This window comes from Gigantopelta aegis, chromosome 5, assembly GCF_016097555.1.
Source record: "Gigantopelta aegis isolate Gae_Host chromosome 5, Gae_host_genome, whole genome shotgun sequence".
Classification (NCBI taxonomy): Eukaryota; Metazoa; Mollusca; class Gastropoda; order Neomphalida; family Peltospiridae; genus Gigantopelta; species Gigantopelta aegis.
Genome location: NC_054703.1, coordinates 22,360,270 through 22,370,434, shown reverse-complemented (window position 1 = coordinate 22,370,434; position 10,165 = coordinate 22,360,270). Strand labels below are relative to the sequence as shown.

General features: G+C 37.7%; 1 long non-coding RNA gene across 1 annotated transcript; it reads right to left on the bottom strand.

Moving 5' to 3' along the window:
* Nucleotides 1-4,211: 4,211 nt before the first annotated feature.
* Nucleotides 4,212-8,738, bottom strand: LOC121372902. Its single transcript, XR_005958026.1, has 3 exons — nucleotides 8,366-8,738; nucleotides 6,475-6,570; nucleotides 4,212-4,302 (listed from the first exon to the last, which is right to left on the bottom strand). It is a non-coding gene; the product is annotated as an uncharacterized LOC121372902 (long non-coding RNA).
* Nucleotides 8,739-10,165: the final 1,427 nt, after the last annotated feature.

The following is a 10,165-nucleotide window of genomic DNA, read 5'->3' as shown; positions in this document are numbered from 1 at the left end:
ACAAACTGTGTTTTGTTTCAACGACACCACTAGAGCATTTTGATTTATTAATCATCGGCTATTGGATGTCATTTTGACAATCATAGAGAGGAAATCCGCTACATTTTTTCATTAGTAGCAAGGGATATTTTATATGCTCCATCCCACAGACAGGATAGCACATACCACGGCCTTTGATATACCATTCTTGGTGCATTGGGTGGAAAGAGAAACATCCCAATGGGTCCACCGGCGGGGATCGATCCTAGAGCGTCCACGCATCAGACGGACGCGTTACCACAGGGCTACGTCCCGCCCGTTAAATTGATTGCATTGGGTGTCCAAATAATTTTGTACGTACGAACAAATATACATATATATATATATATATATATATATATATATATATATATATATATATATATAGAGATATATATATATAGAGAGAGAGAGAGAGAGAGAGAGAGAGAGAGAGAGAGAGGTTATTACCAGTGTTTTTCGGTATCGTCAGTATCATATATTAGGAGGCTCGCATAATACATTATTTTTATTACTAATATATGATATTGATAATACCTAAATACACGAGGGTAATAATCTCTTTATCATATAATCTTAAGTTTGAAATATAGTATTAGAGGAAACCCGCTACATGTTTTTAGTAGTAAGGGATCTTTTATATTCCCCATTCCACAGACAGGATAGCACATACCACGGCCTTTGATATACCAGTTGTGGTGCACTGGCTAGAACGAGAAATAAACCAATGGGCCAACCGACTGGGATTGATCCTAGATCGACCGCGCATCACATTAGTCAATGCGCTACGTATGTATAAAATGGTGCATCGAATGTTGTTGTAGGATTCTGTCTGGGATTGAGCAACACTGCTGCTTTACGTTGTAAATCCATTACATACTTTATCTTTTGGCTTTTGCAGTGACTTTTCCAAAACAGCTACTTAGACAACTGGGCCCGTGCTTATAAAACTTTTAGAGTCCAGACACAATCTCTAATGACGTCATACGCATACACGTTGTATGGCGTTATCATGACATTAGAATATCAGACTCTATTAGAGTCTCGATTCTAGACTCTAAACGTTTTATAATCACCAGATCTGGTCTAAAAAACAAACAACAAATGAAAACAAAAACTCTACATGTAACTCACAATTTAAATACTCACAATTTATTTTCATCTGTTCCATTATTTACCTAAATTTGTTGATATTTGAATTTTGAAGAGATATTTATTCTGTTTATGCACATTTTATTGTTATTATTATTAATACGCTGCTGAACAATTCACATTTCATCTAAAACGTTTTGACAAGTGTTAATTATTGTTTTTGTTAATCCAGGTTGTAATACAGGATAACTGAGATATTAGGGCGATTATAAAAAATTGGTTCCATTATATGTATATATTGAAATGATTTCAATGGACCATTTGTAAAATTCAAGATGGCAGCTATATTAACATGTAACTGAACATTTAATTAAGAATGCTAAGTTGGCATATTCACAGGCGATACATATAGCATTTAGAACTCAAGATACTGACAAAGACGTATTGTAAATGGCGGCCATCTACAAATTAAGAGAAAATTTGTCAGATATAGCACGGATACATCACAAGCATTAATAAAGGATAGATATAGCAGTATGAATTGTGGTCTGGAAGCATTTAGAACTCAATATATTGACAAATCTGTTTCGTAAATGGCGGCCATCTTGACATCAAGATATAATGTTTTCCCAAAGCACTGACAGATTGGCTTATAGGACAAAATCTAATCACAGGACCTACAGAAACAGCAGGGGAAACGTTGACGCTTTTATCCACTCTGTCCACATGAATCAGCTAGCAACTGGACTATTATGGAGTGTCACCATAGGATATTGTGTTTAAATGTCAATAAACGTAGTGCAGTGACATCGATTAATTGACATCTAATTTGCAAAGTTAGCAAATTCTGAAAGTATATCATCTGAAAAATATCACATACTTTGATTACACTGGATATGCTACCTAATATATGTGTATATATATATATATATATATATACTGTTGTGGCCGCGTCCCAAGGATATTAACAAAGTCCAGAGAATACAAATAAATATTCACAGATGACAAAGACGAAGTGTTCCAATTTTCAGAATTATAAATTTATATAAAGGTGATGAGTAAATAGAAATAAAGTTAATGTTCACAGGTAAGTTTCCAACATATAAATAGATATCTTCCTTTCAGCTCTAATTATATCAAACCAGTGAGAATTGTATCTCCAATAAATGTAAACTTCACTGTAGCTTACGGTTACTTGTAATTATTCCATAAAACAAGTTAATTAGAGATGGTATTATAATACAATTTACTTAAGAAATACAAGTTAAAATTATTCCGGAGTCGGTTTAATTGTATGCAATGTTAGGTAATGTAATACAGTTGTAACGTTAGACAAAGGAACATGAACTTACAGTTTGGGATGTCCGAGAAAGAATGCTGACGTCCATTGGCGTCGGACTTTTATAGTTTTTGAGAAGTACCACGTGGCGTCATAACAGCCAATCAGAAATTACGTTACGCTAGGAAGAGATCTACCTTTACAAAATAAATATCATTTCATTTAATAATTACGTTATGCACTCAATTGCCCAATAAATAAAGTAATTGCGTTTTGGTCCAGCTTCCGTTTGCACTTGACAGTTTGTAAATGCACACTCTAAATCCTAAGGAAATTCAACTTTTGTAAATACGTCAGTTTAGCCCATAGAAAAAGCATTACCAACTTGAAATAATTAATTCTGGGAATTTCTAAAGTGCATAAACATAAAACTAACATTTCTTAATTGCTTTTTTAGTCTAAAATTGGCGTAAAACAATTTTACAGAGAAAACCTTTAGAATATTTATAAAAACGGCATTATTAACCAGGCACAAAACACTCTAATTCTCCAGAGCAAATACATTGGGAATTCAAGCTAATAAAACAGCTCGTTATCTCCCCAATGAGCAGCTTCACCCTGAATTTGTCCTGATTCACTTTAAGGGTCAGGGGTGGTAGTATTTATATCCGTAGTGTTTATGTCGATTGATGCATAGCAGGTAGGCGTTTTAGCCACATATGTCACTATTGTCGTCTATGGTATTTCCTTTAGTAGTGTACACCATATACATCGATAAATTCACAACAAAATGACAAACAATTCTTATAATTACAAACAACACAACTTATTTAGTTTACCAACAGTTTTATGTAATTACAAACACAGGAATATAAGCAGAGGGTGGGTTTCGGCGGCCGAATCCTCTCCTTGGTCAAGTAAATGTTTTCTTTTGTTTGAATACTTTTCCTAGGGAAATATATTTTATCCCCTCATACATTTCGCTAGCCTTCAGTTTAGCACCCCACCCTCTTCTAAAGTGTATGCATAAGCGCCAATCTAATTGAAATTACCACCTCTGGTTAATTACTATTACCTGTGGATCTAATAGCACCCCGTTTGAGCTCATGTGCAGTTGACCTTTCATTCGACCAATCAAAACCTTACTTGCAAAATCATGCCAGTGATTTCAAAAGGATTTGAAAATAATTTGAAAACATTCGGGATTATGCCAAGGGCATACGAAATGATTTGGGTGAATTACGAAGTGGGACAGTCCATGGACAATATATTTAGTTGGAAAGTATGCCAGAAACTAATTTCGATATAAAAGTTTATATAAAATTCGTCTCAAGACAAAAAACCAAAAAAAAAAACGTGATGATATAGCCATAAAATATGTTTATACTACTATACAATCCAGAGTTTATTACTAAACATTTCCCCGGTTTCTTAATGTTGAAATAGACCAACAAGTTGGCATATTACATAAAATAGTCGCGCCCGATATTTTTAGAATTTGTATGCCCCCGAATAACGTTATAAACGGCTAAGTATCATTGGTCGATATTTAAATTGTTATTTATAGTTGAAATGCCACCTAAACCTGGGTGTCCACGCAATGCTGTTAGATCTACTGGTAAACCAGTAGAGCTAATTTTAATCAGATTGGCACAAGCGCCTGGACACACTATATGTAGTTCAAATACACATCAGTCAGCTCAGTCACCAGTTCCGTTTTGACGCGAACGGACTATTATAAACAATGTATGATTCACATCAATATAAACATTCTATGTGTGGTTGTTTTGATTAACTCTAAATATTTAAGCATACTTACTCGTTGTACTTTGTAACAGATATTCCCGGATGAATTTGTCTTCTTCAGCTGACGTTATGATGACAAGGTAGGAATTAATGCTTTGGCAATATGCCTAAAAAATATATATATATATATATATATATATATATATATATATATATATATATAGAGAGAGAGAGAGAGAGAGAGAGAGAGAGAGAGAGAGAGAGAGAGAGAGAGAGAGAGAGAGAGAGAGAGAGAGAGAGAGAGAGCAAATGACCCATCCACAGCAACACATACCATTTGTATACCATTATTAACCGACTTAATAGAGTAAATTATCACATGGGTTTATGGCATGGATATCATGGGTAAGTTATAGGATAAATATATGATAATAATAATAATAATTTCCTCAAGTAACAGTGTAAAAGGTGTCGCAATTTATCTATGGCCGCGCACATTACTTTTATGTCACCATTTATTTTTATAACTGAACATTTAGTGTTACACAACCCCCCCACCCCCGGCAGAACAAGATTAGAAAGCATCATTCTCAATACTTAGTGTGTGGGCAATAAGAATTACGATACTACAGAAACATTTCTATCTGGATTTGACACCTATGTTAATAGCGTTCGTACTTATCGATTGGGAGTGTGGCATTTTCAACCTAGTCAAGACGTTGAAAAGATCCATATATAATTTAAAAAAAATAATAATAATAAAAAAATTGCTGGTGGTACGATTTTGTTTAAAATGAACAAAAGTTTGTTTTGTTTAACAACACCACTAGAGCACATTGATTTATTAATCATCGGCTATTGAATGTCAAACGTTTGGAAATTTTGACAGTCATAGAGAGGAAACCCGCTACAGTGTTCCATTATAAGCACCATGCCACAGACAGGATAGCACATACCACGGCCTATGATATACCAGTCGTGGTGCACTGGCTGGAACGAGAAATAATCCAATGGGTCCACCGACGGCGATCAATCCCAAACCGACCGCAAATCAAGCAAGCGCTTTACCACTGGGGTGGACCCCCCCCAACCCCCCCCCCCCTCCACACACACACACACAAAAGTACTGCGATGCTTCAAAGATATGTGGGCCGCCATGAAAATAAACTTGCCATGTGACAGATGCTTCTTATTATGGGGGGGGGGGGGGATGTATCCCAGCGGTGAAGCGCTCGCTTGATGCGCGGTCGGTTTAGGATCGATTCCCGTTGGAGGCGCCTGGGCTATTTCTCGTTCCAGCCATTGCTCCACAACTGGTGTAACAAAGGTCGTGGTGTGTACTGTCCTGTCTGTGGGATGGTGCATATAAAAGATCCCTTGCTATTAATGGAAACCTGTAGCGGGTATCCTCTCCCAGACTATACATCAACAGTATAAAATGTTTGACATCCAATAGTCGATGATTAGTAAATCAATGTGCTCTAGCTGCTTCGTTAAACAAAACAACTTTTTTTATTTGCTCTGCTGGGAAGCTCAGATAACTGAGGCGTGTGCTCAGGACAGACTGCTTGAATATGAATTGGAAGGAAGGAAATGTTTTATTTAACGACGCACTCAACATATTTTATTTACGGTAATACGGGGGCGGACATATGGTTATGGAACAAACATATATTGAGAGACGAAACCCGCCGTCGTCACTTCATGGGCTACTCTTTTCGATTAGCAGCAAGGTATATTTTACATGCACCATCCCACATACAGGATATCACATACCACGACCTTTCTTACACCAGTTGCGGAGCAATGGCTGGAATGAGAAATAGCCCAATGGGTCCACCGACGGGGATCGATCCTAGACTGATCGCGCATCAAGCAAACTCTTTACCACTGGGCTACGTCCCGCCCCAGCGAACATGCATTGGATGTAAGAACGGAAAATATATGAAATGATAATGAAACAAAATTAAAGGGACATACCGTAGATTTTAAACACAAAGGCATTTTGATAAATGAAATCATACTTTACTGAGATTTTATTGTTTAGATTATCAATTTCCGTACATTCGAAGTGTTTTTGGTCATCCTGGTGGTTTTAATATCACAAAATGCATTTCTCATATTTTTAAAAACGCACGTGCGTCTGAGAAGTAACAGTTATGAAGTCGAGTTTTAGTCTATTTTTAGAGGATATTTCACCATTTCAAAGTCACAGACTCATGTTTCACTCAATTGTAACTTTATCCAAATGTGTTACAAATCTGTAGATTAACTAAACTTAAGTGTTAATTTTCACGGGTTGAAACTGAGGTATGTCCCTTTAAATGTACATGTAGTACCTTGCCTTCATCCCATGATCGGATCGCTGATTTCAGTGAAAACCAGTAACAGCTGTTTTCGTATTTCACAAAACCAGGCTGACATTGTGTCTGAAACTAAATAGACGTACTATTATTTTCTATCAACATCTTTTTAACACAGAATATCACGCATTTTATGAAATAACAGCCCTCCCACGTTGTTAAAATGGAGAATAAAGTTAAAGTTTGTTTCGTTTAACGACACCAGTAGAGCACATTGATTTATTAATCGTCTGCTTTTGGGTGTCAAACATTCGTTAATTGCAACATATACATTTAGTCTTAGGGAGGAAATCCGCTACATTTTTCCATTAGGTCACGTCACGTCATAGAGCTTAACGTGCATATTCAGATCAAGCTGTGGCAGCGCACGCCTGTCATGGGAACAGGTGTTGACCCATGCCGTCTCCTTCGTTCAGGACAGGATTTGTCATTAGTAGCTCTCTTGATGCGCGGTCGGTCTGGGATCGATCCCCGTCGTTGGGCACATTGGGCTATTTCTCGCTACAGCCAGTACACCACGACTGGTATATCAAAGGCCGTGGTATATGCTATCCTGTTTGTGAGATGATGCATATAAAAAATCCTTTGTAAAATGTAGCGGATTTCCTCTCTAAGACTGTATTGCGAAATTACCAAATTTGTGACAAGCAATAGCCGATGATTATTAAATCAATGATAGTGGTGTCGTTAAACAACCCCATTTTTTAGCATGTTAAACGAAGGCAATTAGACCTGACAACATCGAATGAACATCTAAAGACAAATTACTTTACTAAATTTAAATTGCTCCAAAAACTGTGCCATCCTTCTGAAATTCAGAAAGTGCAATCATTATTTGCTTTCAGAATCAGGATGCTGGAATAGTACCCTGTCGAAAACAGACTGCGCGGAGATGTATATTACTAGTTATTTAAATGCGATTATTTTATGAACAAACGCAAAATGTTTAAAAATCATATTATTAGTAGTAATAGAAAGAAATGTTTTATTTAATGACGCACTCAACACATTTCATTTACGGTTATATAGCGTCAGACATATGATTAAGGACCACACAGATATTGAGAGAGGAAACCCGCTGTCACCACTTTATGGGCTACTCTTTTCGATTAGTAGCAAGGGATATTTTATATGCACCATCCCACAGACAGGGTAGTACATACGACGGTCTTTGATATACCAGTAATGGTGCACTGGCTGGAACGAGAAATAGTTCAATGGGCCCACCGACGGGGATCGATCGCAGGTCGACTGCGCTTAGAACGAGCGCTTTACCACTGGGCTGTGTCCCGCCCCTATTATTATTTATTATTATTATTATTATTATTATTATTATTATTGAAAACAGGTACCTAGAACACTAAAATTCAAATAATTATTTAATTGAAATAGCATAAGCAGACATCGTAAATTTTAAAATTAATTTCAGAAATCAAGAAAATTCACCAAACCATAGACAAACATCTCAAATATCATTAAATACTAATTGCAGATTTGTGGATATCTGAGAGTCTTATCGCCATGTGTTTTCATTTAATCACGTATGTATACCTATTTTTAATTATGTTTAATATAATCGCAGATGAGTACATGGAAAAGAAACAAAAAACAATATTATTACAACACAAATAGCAAAAACCTCATTGAATATAACGACATTGATACCAGAAACTACCAAAACGTGCCAGAACCTCATTGAATATATAGACATTGATATTATAAACCCAAAATAAATGTATTTAGTATGTAATTGTAGACCTTAAAAGCATTTTATTATTCAGAAACATCTTACAGTGGTAGCAGACTAGAGTAAAAAAAGAAGAAGCAAACAACCAAAATAAACATGAGAAACAAAGAGAAAGTTCACCAGAGACATATCCATGCACAGCTTCAACCTCCGTTCCGATGTTACAATACGTAGAACATGTTCCATTTTTATCATACGTGAAGAGAACACATCGTTCATCACTTAAACATGTTTTAGAACAATCCACCAGACTCCAAACAACACCTTTCCAGAGGTCGCAAGCATTCTCTATCACGGGAATACTGGACACTTTTCGAAATATGTTTTGTTTCCATGGGATTACTCCCGTTATGCAAATAGTCATCACTATTAAGTAAATTATAGCTTTATTTATAACGGTGCAAAACATACTTTGTATTAAAATGTTGTCGTTAGTGTCTTTAATCATGGACTGATCACAGGAAACCACACTCCGAGAAGTGTATTTACTTTCGTGTCGTCCCCTGGGTCGTCTGTATACAACAATCGAGCTCGTCCAATTATGTTTCACAATGTTCCTATAATCGATATCTGTGTTTAATAGCATAACCAATGGCAGAACAGAACATAAATCAACAGCACAGTTAATTATTAGAAAAATACAAAACAAGTGTTCATTAATTGGCATTGTGCCAGTGACTAAACAGGAAAGTAAACAAAGCAAACAACAACAAACCACACACACACCGCCACCCTCAACCCCTCCCCCTAAAAAACCCAGAAGAGAAACAGACAAAAATAGAACTACATATTGACATCTGCGTCAACTGAAAAACAGTCATCCAGATTTTTCACGACGAATTGTTTGTGTTTTATCCAGTATCAGTGTGGGTTTGATCATATTTACAAAACTGCGATCGGAGGAGTGAATGTCCTACAGTTGAAACATCTGAAAGCGATTTATGGGAACATACTACTATGACCCTCTCTCTCTCTCTCTCTCTCTCTCTCTCTCTCTCTCTCTCTCTCTCTCTCTCTCTCTCTCTCTCTCTCTCTCTCTCTCTCTATCTCTCTCTCTCTATATATATATATATATATATACTCTTCAAAAGAAGAAACGCAAAACCACATTGTCGTAACATTTGGAGAATTGATTTAATTATTGAATGGTGAGTCCGATAATTACCAAATGTTGCAGGATTGTTCACAATTCACTCTAGTCCATTGTGAGTAAGTGATAGGACACACCACCAAGGTCAAGGTCATCTGGAGTCAATACCGGGTGTGGCCTCCGCGTGTGTTGACAACTGCCTGGCACCGCCTGCCCATTGAAGCAACCAGAGTACGGATGACGTCCCGGGGGATGGTGGCCCACTCGGCCTGCAAGGCTGCTGCCAGCTCGGGCAGGGTCTGGGGCTGTGGTTGTCGCTGTCGGAGGCGTCGGTCCAACTCGTCCCATAGATGCTCAATTGGGTTCAAATCCGGTGATATCGATGGCCAAGGAAGGACATTAATGTTGTTGTTCTGTAGGAAAGCCGTTGTGAGACGTGCTGTGTGAGGCCTGGCGTTGTCATGTTGGAACACTGCGTTGGCGTTGGCCATAACTGGAACGATGTGTGGACGGAGGATCTGGTCAATGTAGCCCTGTGCATTCAGGTTGCCCTGCACGTGGACCAGGTCAGTTCTGCCAGTGTGTGAGATGGCTGCCCACACCATGACACTACCCCCGCCGAATCTGTCCACTTCCTGCACGCAGTTTGCCGCATAACGTTCACCACGAATCCTATACACGCGACATCTTCCATCATGACGTCGGAGCAGAAATCGGGACTCGTCACTGAACCACACCTGTCTCCATCGCAGTTGAGGCCATTGTCGATGAATCTGGCACCACTGCAGTCGGAGTCGACGGTGTTGTGGTGTTAAGATGACACCTCGAAC